The sequence below is a fragment of the Vicugna pacos genome, chromosome 8 (assembly GCF_048564905.1).
Source record: "Vicugna pacos chromosome 8, VicPac4, whole genome shotgun sequence".
NCBI lineage: Eukaryota > Metazoa > Chordata > Mammalia > Artiodactyla > Camelidae > Vicugna > Vicugna pacos.
Genome location: NC_132994.1, coordinates 28,269,248 through 28,295,897, shown reverse-complemented (window position 1 = coordinate 28,295,897; position 26,650 = coordinate 28,269,248). Strand labels below are relative to the sequence as shown.

Here is a 26,650-nt window from a genome sequence, read left to right as displayed (position 1 = left end):
GTACTATCTGTAATTATACAAAATGATAAAATGATAAATGAGTTCCTTGGACAATTAAAATTTTAACTGTTAAGTGGAGAGCACTTTGCTGTTTCACCATCCTGAAGCATCTCCATGGAGACACTGTGTTCTCAAGAGCAGGATTTGAAACCCATTCTGCTACCCTATCCAGAAGGATGTGACTTCAAGAAGCAATGGTCAATTATTTGATCTGGTCCTTAGAGAATGTTCACAATACAGTGGTCTAGGAGCCATGTCAAATTAAAAATTGTGTGGTTCTTGTCCTATAGGAAATTAAGGTCCTGTTTTGGTCTTTGTTTAAAAACAGAACCCTCAAGTAAACCAGCCTTCATTTACTTATTCTGTTTACACAGAAGCAACACTCGGCTTCCCTTTGCAAGGTGGACACCCTGAATGGCCTGAATGGGTGTCAGGAGCAATGACTCCCCAAGGAGAACTCTATTTCAGACGAATGATCTTTGGTGACTTTCTAGCTGCCTGAGGACCAGACCTATAAGAGTGAAAGATCCTGTTTGGGCCTCAGTTTTTACTTAACATAGAGAATAATCCTTCCTGTTTATGAAGTTACATTGTCACCAAAAGTAGAGCTCATTTCCATCTAAAAAGTTCAAAAAGTCTGAAAGGAAAAAAATAAAGAAGAGCTGTGCAGATAATAACAACATACATAGTGAGAATGTGGAGGAAATAGACAATTATTCTGAGTAAAGTAAAATGAATAGAGAAACACCACCATTTCTAAATACTAAATTGAAAGAGAATTTTAAAAAGAGAAAATACTACTAAATATAAGAATAAATAAATAAAGTTAAAATAAAGCAGTGAAATAACACTCAGAACACTGACTGGAAAATGCCAACCGAAGCAGGGGAAGCAGAAGCTTGGTTGACATTTTATATCTAACATGTTAGCTCTCCTAAATTTCCTTTCCTATATATTTTTTCATCAAATCTTTGTAGTCAAAGACCAAGGCTACAACATGCTGTGAAAACAAGAGAGAAAAAAGGATTTAATGATCAGAAGCTAATAATAGCCTGGAATGATAAAGAGTTTGAACAAAGCAAACTATTATACTACAGAATAATCTTCTAAAAGTGTAAGTTAATCTTTTTCATCATTTTATTGGAACAAAGGAAAAGGTGAAACATAAGCATTGGCTACTAATCTTTTGTCATAAAGATTTGATCTGTCTCTGTAATTGCTTCAAGAACAGCTTAATTCAAAGAGAAATAGAAATAGGAATATAAAATCACTAATAACAAAAATCAAAGTGTCTTACTTGTCAAGTAGATATGATCACAAAAGAAGTATGAAGGTCTCTTCTAAACACTAAAATCAATGAGTAGTCTTCTGAGCATTTACCCAAAGACAACAAAAACATGAATTCAAAAAGATATATGAACTCCTATGCTCACTGTAGCATTATTTGCAATAGCCACAATATGGAAGCAGCCTGTGTCTATCAATGGATGAATGGATAAAGAAGATGTGAGATAGACAGATAGATAGATAGATAGATAGATAGATAGATAGATAGATAGATAGATAGGAGATAGAAATAAATATAAAATGGAATAATAGCCATAAAAATGAATGAAATCTTGCCATTTGTGACAACATAGATGGACCTACTGTTACACAAAGTGAAATAAGTCAGAGAAAGACATACAATTTCACTTATATGTAGAATCTAAGAAACAAAACAAATGAACAAGCAAAACAGAAACATACTCACAGATACAGAAAACAAACAGGTAGTTGCCAGAGAGGATGGGGTTGGGGAGTTAGGTGAAATTGGTGAAGGGAATGAAAAGGTACAAACTTCTAGCTATAAAATAAGTAAGTCATGGGATATAATATACAGCATAAGAAATATAGTCAATAATACTGTAATAACTTTGTAGAGTGAAAGATGGTTACCAGACTTATCATGATGGTCATTTCATAATATATTTACATGTCTACTCACTATGTTGTACACCTGAAACTAACATAATATTGCACGTCAACTATACTTCAGTAAAAAATCAACTCAACTCAAATGAAATGAAATCAAATCAAATCAGTGGGGTGGTCTGCTTCTAATGTTCTTTCCTTAGTTTTTATAATAGTCTGAGCCATGCTATGGAAATCACACGTCAGAAGAGTTGGCTGGCCTTCACTGAAACCCATCTCTCTCATCAAGTGTGAATACAGGTGTATAGGTTGTGTCCCCCCTACCCAAAAAATTCATACACTGAGGTCCTTAACCCCCAGTACCTTAGAATGTGACCTTATTTGGAAACAGGGCCATGGGAGATATAACTAGCTAAGATGAGATCATACTAGATTAGGGTAGGCCCTTACTCCAGCTGGAAATTTGGATACAGATATGCACACAGGGAGAACATCGTGGGAACCACAAACCATGGCAACTACCAGAAGCTAGGAGAGAGGCCTAGTACTGATCCTTCCTGGGAGCCTTCAGAGGGGAGCATGACCCTGCCAACAGCTCGATCTCAGATTTCTAACCTCTAGAACTGCGAGACAATAAATCTCTTTCATTTAAACTATTCAGTTTGTGGTACTAGAAACTAATGCAACAGGGTTGTAAATACTCAATTAGATTAATGAATTCTTATAGGTTGTTTACTGCCAGTCTCACTCTCATGGTAGTAAAGTCATGAGAACTGGTCAAGTTCATTGTAAAGACAATTAGTCTCTACTTTATCAAAACCTATAGGTGAAGAATTGTTCAATGACCACACCACTTAAGATGAAAATTATGAGTTTTGTACAAGTCTTCAAATACCCTAAAGCCACAGAAAAAGCAAAATCCAACTTGCTTTAGTCTTTGACTACCATAGAGTTATATGTTGTTTTTTTTTCCTAGCAAAAGATCCATCATTAGAAGACTGACTCTGAGAGCTGAAGAAGTAAATAAAAAGCCCAACCAACTTCTGCAGTGCCTTCCCATATCCCTGGGTAACAATTGTGATTAAAAGATTCCACACGTGAACCACTAAAATTATGCTTCATGAATAAAATAATAGAAGCAAAGTAAATGGATGTGCATTCTCAACGTGGTAGACAGTGGGCATACAGAATAAAGCATGTCTAGTTTTATGGTTCATTAATTTGAAATTATAAACCTTGAGAACTACGTGGGCTATTATTGTTCAGCGAGAATAGAACACAGCAGATGATATTTATTAAAATATATTTACCAAAAATCTTATTAATTAATGTAAAAAGAGCTTTACATGCTCTTGTATTAACAGTTGTTTAGTAAATATTGTCTCTTCAAATATGAAGGTTGGTGGTGTTACAGAAGGGAGGAAAAAACCCTCATGAATCACATGTACTAAATGTTTTGCCCTAAGGACAATACTTAGAAAATGAGGATGAAAAGTAGAATATGATGTGTATTTTATACTAACAGTTTTTGCTAACTCTTGGCTTTAATTTTATAGATTGTCTACTGACTTATTTTTTTAGTCATATTTTTGATGCAGAATCTACATATATAACAAAATTCATACTTTTTAGTGTTCACTTCTATAAGCAGTTCTGTGAGTTCTGATAACTGCATAGAATTGTGTAAGCCTTACCAAACCAACAAACGTAAAATTCCCCTATGTCCCTGTAGTTAAGTCCTCCCTGCTATAGATTAAATGTCTGTATCTTTCCAATATTCATATGTTGAAATCTAATCCCCAATGTGATGGTGTTAGGAGGTGGGGTATTTGGGAGGTCTTAGGTAATGAGGGTGGAGTCTTCATTAATGGAATTAGTGTCCTCATAAAAGGGAACCCCCAGAACTCCCTAGTTTCTACCACTATGTGAGAACACAGCAAAAAGATTCCCATTTATGAACCAGGAAGTGGGTCCTCACCAGACACTGAACCTGCCCGCACCTTGATCTTGGACTTGCTAGGTTCCACAACTACGAAAAGTAAATTTCTATTTATTTTTAAGCCACAGTCTATGGCATTTTTATTATAGCACCCCAAACAGATTAAGACACTCTCTCTACTCTCATATTCTGACAGCCACTGACCTGTTGCCTGTCCCATTGTTTTGCCTTTTCCAGAATGTTTTCATACAAATAGAATCATTCGGTATAAAACCATTTAGAACTGGCTTTTTTTACTTAACACATTAATACTTTTTGAGATTCATCCATGTCCCTGCATTTATCAATAGTCCGTTTCATTTTAGAGCTTAGCAGCATTCTATTTTATGGATGTATCACAGCTGACATATCCATTTATCAGTTGCTAGACATTTCAGATGTTACCAGTTTGGGGGCTATTACAAATAAAGCTACTAGAAACAGTAGTGTACAATTTTTTAAAATTTCTCTTAAATAAATCACCTAAGAGTGGTAATGCCAGACCTTACGATAAGCATATATTTAACTGCTGAAATGTTTTCGACAGCAGCTATAATGTTTTCCATTCCCACCAGCAATATATGAGAGTTCCAGTTGCTCCATATACTTGCTAGTACTTTGTACTAGCAGTTTTGGTTTTGTATTTTAAATATACTAACAAGTGTGTAGTGATACCTCATGATGAATTTAATCTGCATTTTCTTAATGGCAAATACTGTTTAGCATTGTTGCATGTGCTTATTTGCCATCCAACTCTTTTGTAGGTAAAGTGCATATTCAAATCTTTTTACTCACTTTTTATATCAATTCTTTCAATATTTTATGATCATGTTCTGAGAGCTCTTTCTATGTTCTGGATATTAGTTCTTTATAGAAGATGTAGGTATTTGAAAATATTTTTATTCATTTGGTGACTTATCTTTTGATTTTTGTAAACTGTACCTTATGGAGAGCAGAAGTTTTTAATCTTGATGAAATCAAATTTATCAGATTTTTCTTTATAGTTCATGCTTTTGGTGTCATTTCTAAGAAAACTCTGCCTAACCTGAAATCACAAAGATTTTCTCCCATGTTTTTTCCTAGAAGTTTTATAGGTTTTATATTGAGATCTATGATCCATTTTGAGTTGATTTTTTTAAATTGATGCAAAGTATGGATCAAATTCTTTTCTGTTTCATATAGATGTCCAATTGTTCCAATACCCTTTGTTGAAAAACAGTCCTGGATTTCCAGTTTCAGCTCCAACATCCAAAGAGCTTGGAAGTCATTGCTCCCATCTTCACAACGAGAAAACAAGAACTGAACAAACTGAAAATCATTGATTTTTCTTGGGCCCAGCAGAGAATTGAGGCTACAAGGCAACCCGTCACCCCTGAAATCTGGAGAGAGAAGTGAACTCAGACAATCACAGCACAATCTTTTTACCTAGAGTAAGTAGAAGCCACAAAACAGGAGGAACACATCAGGGGTGATTATGACTAACTACTGGAAGTTGAATGTGGACTAGCATGACAGTGACCAACTCCTCAGAGCCACAGAGTGAGGAGGGCCCCTAACCCTGGTGGGGTTTACCTCCAGAACTCCCACCAAGTTCTCACAGTGAAGAGCCAGGAAGGAACAGAGCACTGGGGTTGGAGGGGTTTGTTGAACATAGTACCTTTTCATCTTTGTGTCTTCCAGGACATTTTTCGTGTTTCTCAAACTTGAGGTTGTATTGTTTACTTTGGACTCATAGCTCTTTCTTATAATTAAGGGTGCCAAATAACTGGAATGTTAACTCTACTTATTTGGTTGACAACTGTAGGCTAAATATCTATCACCAATACAATTAAAATATTTGTGATATATATAATGAGCAATGGAAGTATATATTCCAATATCTATTAGAATTTATCAAACAGTAAGCCATCTTTTTTTGATAATTTTTTGGGGAGAGGTAATTAGGTTTGTTTGTTTGTTTGTTTGTCTATTTATTTGAACAGAGATGCTGGGGATTGAACCGAGGACCTCGTGCATGCTAAGCACGAGATATATAACCTTCCCTCCCCCAACCAAGAAAGCCATCTTTTGAAGAAACTTTTCATTAAAAGTTAAATTGAAAATAATAACCTAATAATAGTGAAACCGAAGAGTTTTTTGAACTCAAGTGTTTGTTTCTGAAATATTTTGTGTAGAGAAAAAGTAGAATTTAGTAGATTCGTCAAGGTGAAGACTAGATTAGATAAATGCAGGAGCATTTTAAACTGTGTAACAGCAAATGAAAAGTGGAATCACATTCACTGATAAAAGCATCTTTCAATAATGTAGCCTGAAAACTTGGAAGGAGCTAGAGAAAGGAATGGTACCAAAATGCTTCAAAACCAATAAGAATAACATATAAAAATGCACAAGGAGTAGCTTGATTGATGGAAGAAATGCCTGCATGTTTCCAAATAGAAAAAGGAACAAAGCAGAAGAATAACTTAAGTGCTTTCTGATTGTAGAATTCATGAATAAGATCAAGAAACACTGCAAAGAATGGATGGGCCCAGAATGAGCAGTGGGAATTGGAGAAATATAAGCATTCAGGTACTGATAAGCCCAGGTTACACATACAGAAATGATTTTTTAAAATGTTTTTAAAGCAGAAATAAAACATTTGGAAAAGGGCACAAAGATAAGGGATACACCGAAATTAAAAATTAACAAAGGCTACGTGCTTCAAATATTGAAGAAAAGAAAACATGCTAATCACATGCCAAGAAAATAAAATAGAGATATTTAAATAATAAAATTTCACTTGGAATGACAGGGAAGATCCTGAAAAGTTAAACAGAATACCTAAAGATCATGATAGTATATAATTAAAAAGGATTGACCCACAATAAGTTACTATAACACATAGTATCCATCATGTTTGTTTAAATCAGTTGTCCAATTTCTTTCTTGAATTTGAAAGATGGAAAACATAAAAAAAAGTCAAAGTTCTGGAGTGTAATTATTTTTTAAATGACTACAATAAATAATGTAAAAATACAAAAAAAAAAAGAATTAACATTTATCTAGTGCTTCTTGTACACCTAAGCTATGCCGTTTGCTCTTCACAGCAACACTGTAAAGTCAGTATTAGTGTCCACATTTATAGATTAAAAAACAAAAAACAAAAATGTAAATTCAAAGAGTTTAAAAACCATAGGAATATAGTTCTAAGCCAAGAAAAGGGATTCAAATACAGATCTCTGAATGTAAACCTTATATTCTTTCTCCTTTCCATGTTGCTTTCCTATTACAACTAAATTTAACGATGCACAAAATAGAAAAAAAAAATGACAGTGTAGATTCTAGGAATCTATAGTAGAAATAACTGCATTCCCTGTAAAATTCACTCAACTTTGTCGTGTGTTTGAAAATTTTCAAAAGAAGATGTTGTAGTCTGGGGTTGGGGGAAACACCTGAAGTTTAAAAAATCTAGTTAGAAAGGAAACTCTGGATGTTACGGTGTTACTTTGAAAGAATATCAAAAGGCCCAAAGACCTATCTTAATGGGCACCTTCACCAGGGTGCCAAAAAGACATTAGCATCTCTTTTGGTCAAGACATGTAATAGTGCCATAAGCCTCCTGTCAAAATAGAGATACGTTGCCTGGATTGAAATCATGCCACAAGCCATTTAAATCCATGAACATATTATGCTAATAACATCTTTTTAATACTTTAGAAATTAGAAAAGAGGGCCTTAGGAAAATGGGACAAGGGATGGATACACTTCAATACAGAAAACAGTAATAATAACAAGAGTAGCTTCACATCTACACTGTGCTTACCGTGTTACAGGCACTGTTCTAAACAAAGAACAAGTAATAACTCATTTAAACTTCTTAACAACCCAATAAAAATATATGATGTAACTGATACCAGCAGTTTGATTTCAGAGGCCACACCATTAGCCATTGTACTGCACTGCCTTTCTGAGGTCAATTGCTATCTCTTTGGAATACTTGGAACCACTGGATACCAGAGAAGTGGTAGAAAACACTGAAAGTGATAATGGTCAGGGTAAGGGGATGGGGAGGCAGTTAAAGGTGAAGTGGGATTGAAAATGAACAGAACTACATGAGTTTGCTTAGATGCTAATAGGTGCATTTCTTATAATAGGATAAGAAAGGAAAACAAGATATACACAAGATGTTTTAGAAAAAAAAAGTAGGGGGAAATAGGATATAAAGTCAGTAAGAAAAGAAGCAAAAAAAAAAGAGAGGAAAAGAAAAAAAGGGATGCTTATGTACTGGAAGAAATAAAAGTTGAGTGGCAAGAGGGAAAAAGATGATAAATTGTGAAGAATAAAAAATTATTTTTAAAAAAGGAGAAAATTTCCAAGTCAACAGTAATAATGTTTTAAATAGAAAAGTATCCGAGGATAGAGAATGGAGTGAGTCAGTGTAAATGCAAGGTATATGCAAATCATTATGCATTTCTATGCAAATGTATTTCTTTTTCCACTTTCCAGCTGCATTATTTTATTACATTATTATATTTTGCTACTCAGCATCCAAATACTTTCTTCTGGAGGAAAACTTTTCATTATACCTGGTGAGGGACATCTACTCCTCTGATACCCAAAAACCCTCTCCTCGCCCTCAATCAGATGGAAGGTATGTAACCTGAGGTTAGCCAACTGGATGTTGCCACTGGGGCACTGGGCACTGGAAGTCTTGCGGGTGTGATGCATCTGCTCAGTGACTAGAGTCTCACATGCTCAGATCAGAGCAATGTCAGCTCCAGCCACAAGCAGAGGCTGGAAGCCTCCCACAGGACTCAAACAGGCTGCTCTGAGGCAGCCTTGGCTGCACTGCCTCCTGCAAGTGCCTTACCGATTGCCCTTCCTAAACTGAGTCCATTCCTGTTTTCATCAGTTCTATAAGCTATCTTCCAATAAATTCATTTTCAGCTAACATAGTCAGATTTATGTTTGTTGTCTGTAACTAGAAAAGCTGACAAACGAACAAGGGGTCCCCAGCAGAGGAGGGAGTAATGAGGGCAAGATGTGGACGGCCACACTGCAACAAAGGAGGTGTGAGAGTCAGGACCTGCTGGTGACACCTTTTTCAGCAACACTGAACAGACTGAAGAGAGAATGACAAATTTACATCCCTAAATGTTTGTCTTAAGGAACAAACTGATGCTGCTAGAGATGTCCTCTGAAGAGAGTAAAGCAACTTCTAAAGTCTTAAAACTTCAAAAACCACACTTAAGGCTTGGGTGAGTAGCTTGTTGAATTATATCCACTGAAGTTTATAGCCTCTTCAGGTTCCTTTTATGCAAAAGTTATGGTATTGATGAAGAAAGATTAAGGCCTTATACACTGGGACAGGGGGAAATAAATAGCATCAAGGGATGCAAAGCATCCTGAACCCCAACCTTCCATTCTCACCTCTGTGAGCCTCCCTGGTCAGCCGTCACTACCTCATTGTCTGTGAGGCTGTTTCTCGCTTGCGTGAGGAGTTACCTTACAAGAGAGAGTCGATGTTCAAATCCCATCCCTCCTTGCCCCTTCTGTCTCAGTCCAGCATTCCTGGAAGGTCAAACACATCACCACATGATTCAGTGTGCTGCCTTGAGCAGCTGGGAAGGATTACAATTGATTGCTCAGCTGATAATTAGAAACTTGGAATCAATGATGGACAACACAAAAATGAACACGCCAGAAAATCCTTGTTAGCGCCCATGAGGAAATCCTGCTGGTTCTACACTTAAAACATATTCAGGACACAGCACTTCCAACCATCTCCACTGTTACTATCGTCGTCTGAGCCACCACCATCTCCCACCAGGATTACTGCAAAAGCCTCCTCACAGGTTTCTGGGCTGCTACCCCTGCCTCCTTCACCTCCATCCCTGTAAAGTATTTCTGATTCAGTAGCCAGATGGAACTTCTGAAAATCTAAGTCATGCAATGTTCCCTTCAAAACCTTGCAAGGGCTCTCCATTTCACACAGAGTAAACCCAAAACCCTTAAAGAAACCTGTGAACCTCTATGTGATACAGCTCCCAGCTGGCCCTTTGAAGCTTTCCTCCACCATCTGCCTCCTCACTCACTGATTCAGCCACGCTGGCCTCCCTGAACTTGCACAACACGCTCCACCTCAGGGTCTTTTTGCACTTACTGCTCCTTCCACCTGGAACGCTCTGCCCCCAGAAGACTACGGTTGGTTTCCTCACCTCTTTCAAGTCTTTGCTCATCTTCTCAATGAAACATGCCCTGAACATTCTGTTTAATTCTGCAACCTGATCCCTTCTTCCTGTCTAACAATTTCAATGCTCCTTGGCTTTCTCTATTTTGTTTTCCCTGATGCATTCATCTTCTTCTAACATGACAGGTAATGATTTACTTATATGTTTACCACTGATCATCTACCTTCTTGTAGTAGAATAGAAGCCTCCCTGGATCTGGTTTCCTATGCGGGTTTTCGACTCACCTATTTGCCCTCAGATTCCTTCTGAGCACTTCCTACTTAATTCTGTATCTAAGAGGTGCTCACCTCTACAGGCTGCATTCCCAGGCTCCCAGATCTGCCACTTTGGACTAAAGGGAACCAGAAAATCTGAAATTGGCTGGTAAGGTTGCTATTACATCTTTCACCCCCACCATACATGGTCTTCTAGAATCCTGAAGTTTTTAGAAAGATCTTTAATGTTACCAGTCTCCTGGTAACATTAGAATTCTATTCACTAGAATTCTATTCACTGCAGTGAAGATGTAGTTTACTGAATAGTAACCTGAAGGCTTTAAAGAGCTAATGTCACTTTAAAATAGGCTGAACATAATCAGGTCAAGTCTTTAGGGCAGGGGAAGAAATGAAATTTTGTTTAATTTGTGCTTAGACATGTGTTTTGCTTTGTATAGTTTACCTCAAAATTCTAAAACTATTATATTCATTTGAAAAGGCATATAAGTTGAAAATTATTATAGAACACTTCTAAAGCTCATTTATCTTCTCTTGATTATTTTCCATAAATATTCCCCAATGTCTCCTTCTGTCTTTTATGTTTTTTGGAGTAGTTTGAGAAACAATCATGGTGAGCTAGCTGCATGCCAGCGTCTCCAAAGTCTGTTTCCATATTTCCACCCAACAGTAGGCTATTTGTTCTTGGATATGTCCTGAGGCAATCTTGACACAGAAATGCTAAGTAATCATAGTTATCTGGAATCTTTGATTAAAACTTACAGTGATAGCTTTGGCAGCAGAAATATTCTTATACACCAAAGTGTCATAAGGCTCTTTTTTTCAGACTGTGATTAGATAATGAATCCATATAACACTGCAAAAGCACATTTAAATTTATTGCAAAGGCAACCATTTATTTAGATCAGTTCTATACTGGGCATTTTATAAATATTTTCTTTTAAAATTCTCACAACCAGAGTAAGACTATATTATTATTTCCATTTTACAGGTGAAAAACTGAAACTCAGAGTCTCATAGCTGTAAGTGACAGCAGTGGGATTTCCATACAGGTCTCCCTTATTCCAAATTCTCAGATTTCCACTGTTCTGTTCACCTTGGGCTTTATAAAAGGTAGGATGAAAGAGATAGGAGTACATAAATAACTACAAAATTCTTATGACCCTCAAGTTACGTTAGTCCATTTCAGGAGGGAAGTCTTAGGAAAATGAGGTGCATGCAAGCCAGCAGATCCAGTCGGAAATGGAGCCAGCTGGAAACAAACTGCCTATTGTCTTTTGCGCTGGTGGCACTTACATGTAATACATAACAATAATTTCACTATTTCTAAATAGTAAAGAAGAGACTAGGCAGATACTTGGATGATGAGCCATTGAAAATCTCTGAAGAATACACAGTGAAAACTCCCTACTACTATTAAATAATAATAATAGGTAGATTTTTCATGTTTAATATGTGCCAGTGACTGGGAGAAATATGTAAATGTCCTTCAAACTCTTATCATTAATTATCATAGCTGATGAAATTCAGACAGAGAGGTTTAGAATTTGTCTGATATTTAGCAAGTGGCAGAGTTGGCAATTAAAGCTCATGTTTTTAACCAAAATTCTCTTAAGCACCATAGTGTAATCGTAATTACTGCAATCAAACTGTAATATAGCTTCACTACATGTCCTCTACCCTCTTGCAAGGTCATGACATGTAAGAAAACAATTTTAATTGTTTACAATGCCATAGCACAGAACATTAAACAGAGCAATACTTGAAATCAGCTATATAAAGTTGTGAAACACACATTATGGATCATTTGTTCTGCAATAGTAAGAAAGAAAAAGAACCATCAACTTTGCAACATAACATTTTGGAGGCAGATCTTATCATCACAACAATACCACCCAATGAATCACCCTTCCTGGTAGCCACATCTTTGGTGTAGTCTGTTCCCGCAATGGCTCTCAGTATGGACATAGGCCTTGCTTTGGCCAGTAAAACATAGCAAAGATATCACAAGCAGAGGCTTAATAAGTGCTAGAATATTGGACCATGTTCTTTGAGAATACACCACCACTATTTAAAAACTCAAACTATCCTGCTGGAGAAACTACATGGGGGAGAACAAAGCAACCTTGGCCAGGAGCCCCAGACGACCCCCAGACATGTAAGTGATGCTACTGTGGACCAATCAGCCACAAGTGAACCTCCAGATGACCACAGACACGGAGTGACTCCAGGCAAGATCAGCAGAAAAATCGCTTAGCTGAACCTATCCTAAATTAAGGAATCCTCAGCATATAAATGGCTGTTACTGTAAGCCACTAGGGTTGGGGGTTTCTATCCCCCATACAGATGTCATTTCTCTTGGGAGTCCCCAGCTTCCCACACATTTTAGTTTTTGCCCATGTCCCTCCTAGAAACCTGTAAAACTGAGAAACAGAGAGTCACACAGGCCTTTGTGAAATAAGAGAAAGAATTCTAGAAATGTATTCAAAGCTCTGCTACTTTGACCTAAGTTCATTCCTTCTGAAAACTGAAAATAATAAATCTTTGCTGTGATTGTTCTAAGACAGGGGTTAGCAAATTTTGGCCCACAGGCAAAATTTAGCCCATCCCATTTTTGTACTGTTTGTAAGCTTTTTCTAGTGTACTCTACAAGGTATACATCATAACCAGCAATGTGATAATTATTTTTCTGATTATTAATAAAAATTTAGCATAATAATTATCCTAAAATTTAATAATGATAAAGATGTCTTCAATAAATATTGCTCATAATAAATGCTAGAGAGCACAAAATACATGTTTTTGTTAACTACTATGAAGGAAAAATAGCATTATAGTACTTAAATGATGCCTATGGAAAACTTGTATGAATGGATTCATTTAAACGTTTTTGTCCATTACTAAAGCTTAATTAGTTATCTTATTTGCTATGTACAGCCAGCAAAATCCCCCCAAATTCAGAGAATATGAGTAAATTAGACTAATACGGACAAGATAACCAATTTGCAAGATGGAATTATTCAGACTGGATGCCTTTACTGCTCTCATTACATATAACAGCTCTGTTCCTGTCTGTTTTGACTTGTTTGTGTGGACCCTGCCTTAAATGACAAAGTGGAGTATCTGAGGCTAAAGGAAGCAGAAGAGGGAATGTTTCTAAGAGAAACAGAGCAATCCTGGGAGCAGATGGGCAGATTAGTGAAAGAACAGCAGAGCCATGGCAGGAGCTGCACCTGTCAAATTTTGGCTGGAAAGTACATTCCCAGTTGATCTGATTTTAGAGTAACAGGATGGGTCCATGAAATACTTATCCTGACACTTTAAAATTGTGGATTTTACGGTTTGCTGCTGCTCCTGCTGGGCTGCCTGTTCCATTCGGCTATGCTGAATCCACATATCTGGAAACAGCATCTCTTGTCAGAGGGAGGACTGCTTCCAAAAAGGCCAGTTCAGCCCAAAGAGGCTCAAGATTGGCAGTGAGCTCACAAGGTTTTATAAGTCTTGGAATAAAATAAAGAGCAAAATATTGGGGAAAATATTGCAGCATTCCAGTAATCAGTGAGACTGATAAATTATACAATGATTTACTACCTGGCTGTGAATCCTGAACAGAGAAAAACTTGGTTTCAGTGGGCTCTCAACGGCCATTAGTGTTTGAATCTCTAATTAATTTTGTGTTAGAATCTGTAATGAATAAAGACTAAGATCGCAGATACTGTGGCTCCCATCTTGGTAGACTGCTGAGATATCACCTGTGAAAACCAGCAAGAAGAAGGGGACTTGGGATGGGCCTAGATAAATGCTAGAAGCCCTGGACCCCCTCCTTTGCACAGCCTCACCTTCCACTCTCACCTGCCACCACCTGGCTTTAACCACCTATCAATCTTCCGAAATACTCTCTCAAGAATCCCCATAGTTACTGATACTGCAGCTCACTTTTTAGCAACAATCTGGTGAACTAAGTGCTCTGATTAAAACTCCTACCAAGCAAAGAAAAAAAAGTAAAAGAAAAAAAATGCTGGATCAAGTATCTTTTTAAAGTCTTAAATGTATCGATGAGTTGACAAGAAAGTCAGAAATACTGAGTGAAGGCAAAAATCCAAAAAGATAAAGTTGGCTTTCACCTCGTGCACATTTGCCAAATCCTGATACATTTTATGTTCAGTTTTTATGGCTTTGAAATTAGAGAGTATAGACAGGAGGGAGGAAAAGCCAGAGCTTCCTAACTTGGAAAATGTCAAAAGATCTTCCCCCAAAAAGCTGGATATCATAGGGCTATAATCTCAGGGGAAAGGTGAAAGTGAGCTTGACCAAACTCTGCCTAACCACTCACCCCTCAGAGACGGGCTACAAACAGAACTGCTGTGGTTCTGAGTGAAAGGGGACACCCTTGAGAACTTTTAACCATAATCCAGGCCTCACATGGGTTTTACATAAGGGCATACTGCTTATTTAATCTGAAAAACAAAAACAAAAAACTCAGAGAATTCCAAGTGTTTCTGGACTAGAACTAGCAGAAGAAAATGTAACTCTTCTCTGCATGAACATACCTTTATCCTACGTCTCAAATTATTCCCACAGATGAAACCCCAAGAAATATTTACTCACAACAAAAATCATAAAACAGAAATAAATAAGTCACCAAATGCAGCATTAAAAAACAGAGGACAGATCAAACATGTAAACAGTTCAGATACTGAAATTTATCAGACAGAATATAAAATGTATTTATTACGTGTTTTTAAAAAAATAATGAAAGAACAACAATGTAAAGTAAACAATTTCTGCAAATGAAAAATATAATGATTGAAATTAGAGACTCAACAAATGGATTTAGCAGATGAAGAGAGTTTTATGGAACAATACAATACATCTGAAAACTGCAGCACAGAAAAACAAAAATGGACTTTTTAAAAATTTTTTAAAATATTTATTTATTTATTTTGGGGGTGGGGAGGTAATTAGGTTTATTTATTTATGTTTTTAGAGGGAGTACTGAGGATTGAACCCGAGATCTTGTACATGCTAAGCATGTGCTCTTCCACTTGAGCTATACCCACCCCCTGGAAAATATTTTTTTAAATGTTGAAACACGGAAGAGAAAATGAGAAAATCTAACATTTTAATGAATTAAAATCTCTCTCTTAATAAATATGAAGTGAGATGAATAAAAAAGACATCAATTCTCTAGTCAAATCACTGTAGAACTGCAGAAAAATAAGGCAATCTTAAAACAGAAAGAAAAGATTTAATTTTAAAGAAAATACAATTATATTGACAGCAGACTTTTCAGTGGTACCAATGCAAGCCAGAAGCAAGTGGAATATTTTCAATGTATTGAGAAAAAAAACAATCATCCCAGCCTAGAATTCTGTATCAAGTAAAAATACCTTACTGAAAAAAATAGACAACATTATTCTATAATGAAAACACAAGGGTTTGCTCATTTATAGACCTTCACTAGAATAAAATCCAAATGACATCTGGCAAAAAGAAAGTGATTATCATAGAAGATGAGAAGTAAGAGGAAATAAAGAGGTACCTGGATAAATCTAAATATAAAATGACTGAATTAAATAATAATAATGTATTGTGGGATTAAACTAAAACACATGACAAAAATAACATAAAGTTAGGAAAGGAGAAACTGAATTGAAAGACTTTTAAGTCCCTTATATTGTTTGGGAGGAGAGTAAAAACACTAAATTTAGAGTTGAAAAATATGTATGCTGAATTTTCTGGAATAATCATTTCAAAATAATCAACAATTCTAAAAGAAGGGAAAAACAGGAAAAAAGTATAGAAGAAGCATGGTAATCAAAAAGCACAAATATGGCTGAAGAAATTAAATACTTAAATAATTATAATATATACAAATGAAGAAACATTCTGTTAAGACAAAGTTTATGACAAATTTCTTGGATTTCTATCATGGACTTCTTTTTAAACTCTTTGCAAAACACACATCTAAGAAACAGAATTCAGAAATTCTGAAAATAAAATGCTGGAAAAAGATACCAGTCAAATACTAACAAAAAGAAACTGGTGTCACTCTTTTAGAATCAGGCAAAATAGGCTTTAAGGCAAAAACAATGCTATTAAAGAAAAAAAGGTCCGTGTTTAACAATAAAAAATTCAGAGATATATAAAAATCCCGAAAATCTATAAAAATATATAATGTAATTGTATATATTTCAAATATTTTAAAATCCTAAAAAAGTGGTATTGTCTTTAAATATAAAAAGCAAAAATTAAGTGATTACAGAATACACATTATTTTCAAGCTCACAGAGAACAATTACAAAGCTCACCAAATAAATGTTTGTAGAGCTAATCTCAATAAACTTCAAAGGGCTGGTATTATAATCATTACATTTTCTGATCCTAATAAACTTAAAAGAAATAAATAACAAAAAGTAAATATTAAAAACTCCATATATTTCAAAATCGACATATACTTCCAAATAATCAAAGGGATAAAAAAGTCATAAGGAAAATAAATATTTTCAACTGGAAAGAGTGGAAATATTATATACTATGTTGGGTAGAATGCATCTGAAACAGTATTTGCCACCTTAAATACATACTAGTAAAGAAGAAAGTATAAAAATTAATAAGGTAAGCATGCAACTAGTTTCAGTACTTACTATCTATGTGATCTTGAGCAAGTGACTGAACCTCTCTGTCGCCTCAGTGCCTCGGTTTCCTCATCTGCAGAACAGTAAAAACAATAGCACTTAGTCAGGGTTGCTCTGAAGATCAAATTGGTGTGCTAGATATTTCACATTTGCTCCTTCAGATCTACTTTCCTGTCTTCTCTCTAATTTGCATCTCAAGAGGCTAATCCATATGGACTAAAACTACTAGGCATTCTTGTTCTCTGTGGGTTTCAAGCACCACCAGGAGATTGGCTGTTCAGAGAAGAATAAAGGTACTTATCCACATGGCTCCTACACTCCAGGCCACAGTGTCACAACAGTTGCATCCCTGAACCTCAGCACAGGAGTCCTGTTTGGTGGCTTTTCCTCACCAGGTTCCAGGAACCACCACCTTCTTCTGCACTTCAAAGCTTCGAGGAGGTAACAGCTTCCCACTGTGGTTAGCCCCAGGGTGTTTCACCACCTATTGCTGGTTTCCTTTAATCTTAACAAAAGCATCAACAATAGTCCCTTCATTAAAGTCTCTTCAACTACCCACATTGTGTTTCCCACCAGGACTCCGACTGATAAAATGAGTTAATACATAAAGCACTAAAATACAATGCCTGGCACAAAGTAAGCTTTAAACAAGCATTAGTCATTATTTTGTTGTTTTTGTTCCTATGTCAATATATGCAGAAAAAAGTATCAGATAATTTAATGCCCACCAATGACTTTTTTAAAGCCCACTTACAAAGTAAGAATAGAAGGGAACTTTCTTAAATATAATAGACAATTTTCAAGTCATACCTTACTTGGCCTTCTCAGGAATTCAATTCCCCTAACCACGCTGTCTTGAAACAGCCCTTGTCCTTGGCCTCTGTGACATCACACTGACTTGACCTTCCTCCTACCTTTATGATCATTCTGTCTACTTTTATATGCTCTTTTCCCTCTACTTGTTCCGTAAATGTTGGCATTCCCAAGGCTCTGTTCTGTTTTCTTCTCTTTTTATTATACATAGTCTCCTTGGGTGATTTAATCACAGACTTGTCGCTTGGAACTCATACACAACTACTCTTAAACGACCTGTCACAACTACTCTTAAACGACCTGTCACAACTACTCTTAATGACCAGTCACCCATGTAGCCCAGGCCCCAAGTTAATGGTTTTTAACCATATAGGTGTAAATGAAAAATACTGCCAGTCATATCAGTAAACAAAGGATGCCGTGACCATCAAGTCATCAGCCGCTACCACCCTCCCCGACAGTGAGCGGCGGGAACTCAGGATGCGGACAAGCAGACAGCCCGGCCTCTGCAGCCACTGCAATTAAGTTGTGCGTTTTATTTCAGTCCACACAGGCTACTTGTGTTTTATCAACAGGATGCCCGGAGGCAGGCGGCAAAATCAGACTGAATCTGCTATGTCCACTTAGGCAAAGTAAAGTAGGCTAAAGGTCTCCTCTTTTCTTCCCTTGATTTATCTGTGTGTTTCCATACCATCCCGAGAGCTGAAGGACACTTGCCCTGATTTTTCTGAGTTTTTATTTCAAAAGTACCTGGTGTTTGGCAGAGATGCTTTGAAAACAGCTGTACTTTGAGACCTATACAGAGGTCCCCCAGCCCCCAGCCGGATCCTACTTGACCACAGGAACGCGCCTTCGCAGCTGAGACCCGGAAGTAGCCCAGCGTCACCCCCGCTTCGTTACCACGCTGAGGTCTCCGCGCGAAGTGGGGCCTTGCGCCCTGTGCGAAGGAGCGCGGCAGACTGCCGCGGAAGACTGCGCATGCCCCGGCAGCACTCGCTCCCCGCTGCTCCGGAATCTCCCCTTTCCTGCAGCCCTGGGGACCTGTCTGCTTCCTAATTCTTGCATTCTCCACTCCCCTCCTTTCGGGAGAAGGAACCGTTAGAGCACGGGCTCCCCTTCTCCATTCTCTGGCCAATGAATAAAAGCTTGTCGTGCTTGCACCAAACTCACTTTCGCTGAAGGCAGCGCCTATACGAGCCAGGGGGGCGGGGGGCTTTGGTTCAGCTAGGACCCCAAGAGGGGGTGCCTCATGTCTAATTCAGTAACAGACCCATAGGTACCTCAGACTCAGTCTTTCCAGAGAGCTCCTCAAATGTTCCTCCAATTGTGCTCTTCATCTGGTTCTCCCGATTTCACTCTCCACCCAGCCTGAAACCGAGGAAATCGCCGCAGATCTCTTTGCTCCCACTTCCCTCCCATTTACATCACCAATATCTTCATATCTCAACTCCATCTGCTCTCCCCTCACCCGCCATCTCTTGCCTGCACTAGGGCAACCTCCTACTAACTTGTCTCAGAGTATCTCTCTCTGCTTCTTCAAACTCGTTTTCAAAGCTGTACCTTTTCCTAGTAATCAAGTTTATCCTGCTTAGGATCCTTCCTTCAACGTCTTATTGTTGCCCTAAAGATAGAGTCCAATATCTTAATGTGGCTTTCAAGGTTTATTTTACGAATCAATAATGGAGTATCTCCTGCTTTGCTCCGTGTGTTCTTCTCTGTCCATCTACGTGGACTTGATTTCAGTCCCTTGAAAACAGCATTCTCCCCGGTCCTCTAGATAGACATCTATGCACACTGTCTTCTCTACCAGAAATACTTTCCCTCTTCACAAGGCTAATTTTTAAAGCTTGGAATTTTTTATTTAGCCTTTTACTTTTGTATTCAACTTTTATGGAAAATTTTAAACATACAAAGTAGACAAACTAGTTTAATAATGCCCTATTTCCTATCTCTCAGCCTCAAGTATTGACTCATGCCAATTTCTTGTTTCTTCCATACCTCTATCCACTTACCCTTTCGTATATTATTTTGACATCATATCATTTCATTTGTAAAATCTATGAAATCTTCCAATATGTATCTCTAAAATTATAAGGACTTTTTATAACTACATTACTATTTTCACATTTTCAAAAATTAAAACCTTAACTATCCAGAAAGTGTTCAAACATCCAACTGCCTCATACATTCTGCATACATAAAATTACTTATAATTTTTTTATGTGACTCAAGATCCAAACAAGTTCATGATTTGATAATTAAGTGCTATAACTCTGAGGTCTCCTTTAATCTCAGATTCCTCTTCCATTCTTTGCTATTTACTTGCTGAAGAAAATGGGTTGTATGCCTTGTAGAGTTCCCCATATCCTGGATAATTCTTTTTTTTTTTTTCAGAATTGATTTTTTTAACTTTTTTTTTATTGAGTTATAGTCATTTTACAATGTTGTGTCAAATCCCAGTGTAGAGCACAATTTTTCAGTTATACACGAACATACATATATTCACTGTCACACTTTTTTTCACTGTGAGCTACCACAAGATCTTGTATTTATTTCCCTGTGCTATACAGTATAATCTTGTTTATCTATTCTACATTTTGAAATCCCAGTCTATCCCTTCCCAGCCCCTGCCCCCTTGGCAACCACAAGTTTGTATTCTTTGTCTATGAGTCTGTTTCTGTTTTGTATGTACGTATGTATGTATGTATGTATGTATTTAGATAATTTATTTAATTATCCTGGATAATTCTGATTGCCTCTTGGTTGTATCACGTAACAAGTTCCTCTGGCTTCCATATTTGCTGTAACTTGGTAATTGGATCTAGAGACTTAATCAGAACCAGGTTCTTTATTTTTTCCCCCTAAGACTACATCATAGGTTGTGTTGTATTCTTCAGTCAAAAGACATGTAATTTCTGCTTGTATCTCTTATTGTAATGTAAGCAATCAATGATGATCAGTGCTTAAATCCCACCAAAGGATTATGAGTTGGCAAATCGCCTGACTAATGTCTAAAAGTCTTATTCACCCTTCATGTCTGAATTTAATATTGTCCTCTTTGGGGGAATTCTTCCCTGACTTTTGCCATCAGTCTCTATTCCACACTAGGCCATGTTCTTCTGATAAGTATTTCCTACCATACTCTTTACTTCACATTGTTGTTTCTTGTTAAGTTGAACACCTGCCCCACCAATATGGAAGTCTAATGTGGTGGGGCACATCTGCTTATTTACCATCAAATCCTCAAAACCGTGCACCATGTCTGACACACAGTAAGTGTATAAAAGTGTAAGAAGGAAGGAAGGAAGAGAGAGGGGAAAGAGGAGAAGAAAGGAAGAAAGACATTTTAAAAGGTTGGTGAGAGGGATGGGTTTTAAAACATATAACCACTGACAAAAGACTTCAGTCACACGTGGACACAATGGAAGTAGAAAAGGGAAGCATACACAGGGTTACCTGGATTTATTTTTCTTGCTAGAATTAGGCCATTTAATAAGCATGTCTCAGCAACTTTCAGACATAGATTGATGGATTTAAAGTTTTACTTTCCCTCAGATGAGATAAGAATAGTACAGAAAATAATGTATGAAGACGAAGCTGAGAGAATAAGAAATACTCTGGAAGCCCTATAGTAATTGAACTAAAACAACAAAAACAAAAACTGAATGGTAATGGACAGATATGTTTTGCCCCATGTCCTTGATCAGTATTTTCAAAGTCAGTTTGGGGGAAAAAATAAAAATAAAGAACATCTCTCTTTTCCTATCCCTGCCTTACACCTTGAAACATAGAGATATTAACACTAGTTCTGAGAATTGAACATAACTAGGAGTCACGAGTAGTTTGCATTTCCGTAGGTAAGAGGCTAAGTCAATTGTGTCAGGGTATAGTTGTTTTACTGGAAATGTGAACAAAGAATGGGTAAGTAAAACAAACAAAATATCGATCCCTATTTATACAGCATAAGGTAAAATTTGTGTCACCATAATAATCACCTTTGTTGATAAGAAACTTCCCCTTCACGCTCCTTCAAAATTCAGATGTCCGGAAAGACTTTCTGAATCCTCAGTTTGCACAGAGGTCCCACCTCTCCATTCTGACAGAACTTTTGGTTGTATCATCGACAAATTCCCTATTCAACTGAAATTTTCTGACAGCCTCATTTCACGCATTACTCTAGGGAAGTGATGAAGTTGCTTTCATCATTATATTCCTGCACTGTCACACATGTAGGCACAACACATAACATGTGTTAAATGTTTTTTGACCAGTGATACCAAGGTGAGCCCATGTAAAATGACATATATGCTCCCCTTAACCTAATTATCACCAAAAGCAGTCCTCCCACACAATCAGAGACAATATTTAGTCTGCTGCTACGGTAAAAGAATAAATCCAACAATCTTGATGTAAACAAGAAAATGCTCCTCCTGCAGCTTTATCTCCACTGAAATTAAACTTCGGCTGATGGCACTGATACGTAATGCAGATACCTCATGCCAGGTGAAGTGTGTGAAACGGGAGAGCAGTGACTATGACTGTTCAGTCAACTTTGAATACAGATATCCTCTCTAAGTGCTAAGTTTTATGCACCCCTTCCCTTTCTTTCTTGGCGAGGTTATCTCATCTCCTCAAGACTTTCAAACATTTAATTTGATCAGGTAGTAGGATGTAATGTAATGCCCTCAAATGATCCCGTGGTGTATGAAAGTATAACACAATAAAAGAGTCCCTGAAACACCACCAGGACTCTCTAATTGCCGAGGTGCATAATGAAATACATCAAATATAATCTATTTGTCCTAGATATTTGTTTCTCAAACTTCATGAGAAAGAGACTTATAACATCTCTATAAAAATCCTGTTCTCATTAAGAATATTCTGTAGCTGAAAAAATTAATATGTTTTTCTGTGAACTGAATTTTTTTTAAAAGGAAACAGGTTGAGAGAGCTGGATTGTGGGGGTGTGAGTTTTTCTTGATCAATTCTAAGTATTTAAGATTTTACACAAGTTAAAACAGATGAAGTAACTCATTTCTGTACTGAAGTGGAAATACTAGATGTAGACTAGAGAAGACTAGAGTCACAGCATCCAGGTCCAGGGTGAGGCATACTAGGAAAATAAGCATCACTTCTTCTGTTCCATTCCACTGCTACTTCTCAACAACGATAAGGAATTTGGTTATGTGTGGCCCCTACTGGATCCAATTTTCTTTTGTTTAACATATTAGAAAACAGTACAGCACCTCTGATGAAATACTCTTTTTTTCCTACAAGGAAATGTCTCAAGTGTGACCTCATCAGGCCTTTTTCCTTGGTCCTGATTTTAAGAGCTCACCAAAATCTGCACCCTCTTCCTACTGACATTGCCTAAATGGGCTAATTTCAAAACTGAGCCCCAAATCTAACATCATGAAAGTCTGAACCTTGAGACACTAGTGAATATTACTAGGAGTTTATTGCAAGGCTGTAAAAATCAGTACCTTTATCATTTCAACCCTTTTCTGAGAACCTCTCAGGCACTGTCCCAGGCAAGCATGGTGTGTAAAAATTTGGAATGTTATTCCTGCCCTCAGATAGCACAGAGTAAGACTTAGCATGGCTTTGAGTACCCCACGAGCATTAAAGGAGGGAGAATACTCCAGGGCAGTGGTGCACATGGATTTCAGAGAGTAGACATGCCAAGGCAGGGTCCAAATGCTAAGTTGCTTATTTTCAAGTTTACCTTCTTGAAGCCTCAGTTTCCTTAAGTATAAAATGGAGTTAATAATACTTATCTTAGGGGGGTTTTGAGAGATTATTGAGTAAAGTATACAAAATGTTTAGCACAGTGCCTGGCAGGTGAGAAATAGTCAAATAGGAGAGTTAATACAATGCCAAGAACTAGTAACTAATTAGTGTGTGTAGAAAGAGTAAAACATTTATTTTAACACTCTTTTTACTTTCTTTCCAATGAAAACATTTTTTTTTCTGTAATATCCACAGGTAAGAATTTCTTCACTCAAATCTTTTACTCACTTTTTGTATACAGTAATCCTGGATTTTTCTTCTCTAATTTGTACTATGCTTTGATCCTTTTTCAAAGAAGGTCTACTTGAGGTTGACTCTTTGGATTCTCTGTACAGCACACTTACAAACTACAAAAATGAATCTGGGGTTGTTATGTATGAGTTGAAAGAAGGAGGACTGAGGAGTCTTGGATGGTATGGATCTATTTTTCTTAGGTCCACATAAGTTTCATTGATTCTGCAATTGAGTGGGGCAAAAATGATATGTGAATTAATTCAGTCTCACTGTATCACTGTATCTAGACTATACAGTTAAGACAAGATTAATGCTTGGTTTTGCACTTTTTAAATTTTGCATTTTTTAAAATTCTATTACAGTTCCTATAATGTCCTGTGCTGACAGTTGTTGTTTCCATAATATTTAGCACTGTTAATTTTATTTTGTCTATATTTTTAATAATGCCACTTAATTCATCTTTAATAGATCCAATTTGACTAGCCCTCTATCCATAAGGATAAAAAGGCAGCATAATGACAGTAAACGTGCTCCACTGAAAATCTCATATGGCCTTTTGCATGTCCTCTGGTCTCTTTGTTTTTAGAGCTAGTGGGGTAAACACTAAAATTACTGCATGAATTAAAACTTTGCCACATCAGTTTTATCGTGGTACTAATAGGTTGGCAGGGTACATTTCAGACTATGGTGATACAAACGCTTAATCTCTGAGCAAAACAATAAAATTCAAAAACATAAGATTCCTTTAGGGGGAGGAGTTGCTTTTGAATTAGCTCAATTAAAAAAAATGCCAACTGATTACTCCAAGAACAGTGAAAATTAGACATCGCCAGAAGGAACGAGTAAAAGGCTTTCTGATGGCCTGGATTAGAGACAACTGTTCCCACAAAGCCTATAAGAGATAAATGGAATAAATGGAAGGAAGACGCAGACTCGGTCTTTGTTCCAGTAACTGCCGAATGTCATATTGGAATTCTCAACACAAAACCAAATGGCTGGCAAGATCATCTGTATGCAAATGTAGAGTTAGTGACCCCTCCCAGCTCAGTAGCTATTTTGAGATAATTGAAGTCTATCCTATGTAGGAAAGTAGTTTCTTTCCAGAACTCTGTTGCCTTTTCAAGAAACCTAAAAAATTCTATGTGAGCACTTAATGCCTAAAAATATGTTACTTTGATAGTTTAATAGACACGTGTCATTCCTTTAACTGTCCAGCATCCAAAACCCCTTCCTACCTGGTGAAAGGCAAAGCTTCATCCCTTCTCTGAAAATCCCAGTGAGTCAGGTCAGAGGCTACCTCTTCCTGCCATAGATGGGTAGAGCAGGTGACCCAGGCTTTGTCAATCTGATGATCCTGCCTGCTACTCTGAATTGGGAGCAAGTGACAGAAAGAAGCAGGGATGGTTTAGAAATGTATTCCAAGAGGCATCACCCAGTGCCAGCAGCAGCATCCAACATCCAGCATGGTGGCCAGGGGAGGTGCGGTAGAAGCAGAGCTCAGGGGGGTTGTCCTTACCAGGCTATTCCTGCATCATGATCTTGGCTTCGGTTTCTCCTGCTTGAACCTGCCTGCCTGCATTCCTGCCAGTTTACAGGGTCCCTAGGCTTCTCAGCAAACAAGTGAGATATCCTGCCAGCAAATCTCTCTTTGCTTAAGTTAAGGAGAATCAGCTTTGAGTGCTTACAACAGAGAACCCTAACTGGCACAGGGAGGGTTTACTTATTGTCAAGTGTGTTCAGCACTGCTCCAATAAGTTTTGTTCTATGTATGAAAAGAAGAAGAATGCTTGGTGAAAATATATCCAGTCTTTCATGTCTGTTTGTATAATAAAAAGCCTCCTAATTCTAAGGATTACTAGTTAAAAATATCAGTTTAGAGACAGATTAGTCAGAATTACTCAAGATTAATACTGCAGCTGTGTTATTATATATCATATAGTGAGTATACAAAGGATTGGCCACTAAAAGTAACAGAAACATACTTCCAGCTCTCTTTTTTTCCTTCTTTTTCTTTCCTTTTTTTTTAGATTGAAGTATAGTCAGTTTATAGTGTGTCAATTTCTGCTGTATAGCATAATGTTTCAGTCATACATATATATACATATATTTGTTTTCATATTCTTTTTCATTATAGGTTACTACAAGATATTGAATATAGTTTCCTGTGCTGTACAGTAGAAACTTGTTGTTTAACTATTTTATATATAGTAGTTAATATCTGCAAATCTCAGACTCCCAATTTATCACTTCCCACCCTCTTTCCCCTGGTAACCATAAATTTGTTTACTATGACAGTAAGTCTTTCTGTTTTGTAGATAAGTTCATTGGTGTCTTCTTTTTTCTTTTTTTTAAGATTCTACATATAAGTGATATCATATGGTATTTTTCTGGCTTACTTCACTTAGAATGATGATTTCCAGGTCCATCCATGTTGCTGCAAATGGCATTATTTTATTCTTTTTTATGGCTGAGTAGTGTTCCATTGTATAAATATAACACAGCCTCTTTATCCAGTGTCGATGGACATTTAGGTTATTTCCACACATTGACTATAGACACACTTCTAGCTTAATATATATATATATATAAAGAATAACCACAGAAAAATTTACAAACATCCAACTCTGTATAAGAGTCATTTACATACATTACATAATTAGCAAAAGACTTCAGGAGGCAGTATAGCATAATTATTAAGATCATGGATCTGGGTTCCAATTCTAATTTGCCACTTCCTAGCCATGTGATTTCAACCATTCTATATCACACCCTCCTCCTCTACACAATGCACATGCTGATAACATTGTGTTCACAGGGCTAACATGAGCATTAACCCCAGAG

General features: G+C 37.0%; 1 protein-coding gene across 4 annotated transcripts in view; it reads right to left on the bottom strand.

Annotated features, from left to right (window-relative positions):
* GRIK2 (glutamate ionotropic receptor kainate type subunit 2) overlaps positions 1 to 26,650 on the bottom strand; it is a 933,693-nt gene that overhangs the window by 759,995 nt on the left and 147,048 nt on the right. For 3 of the 4 annotated variants that reach the window (XM_072965661.1, XM_072965662.1, XM_072965663.1), the window contains exons 1-2: positions 18,536 to 18,634; positions 16,982 to 17,045 (exon numbers count right to left, since the gene is read on the bottom strand). The gene's annotated coding sequence lies outside the window, so the exon portion shown is untranslated. Of the gene's footprint in view, positions 1 to 16,981; positions 17,046 to 18,535; positions 18,635 to 26,650 lie in introns of those variants that run through there. The other variant, XM_072965660.1, reaches the window with a different exon arrangement.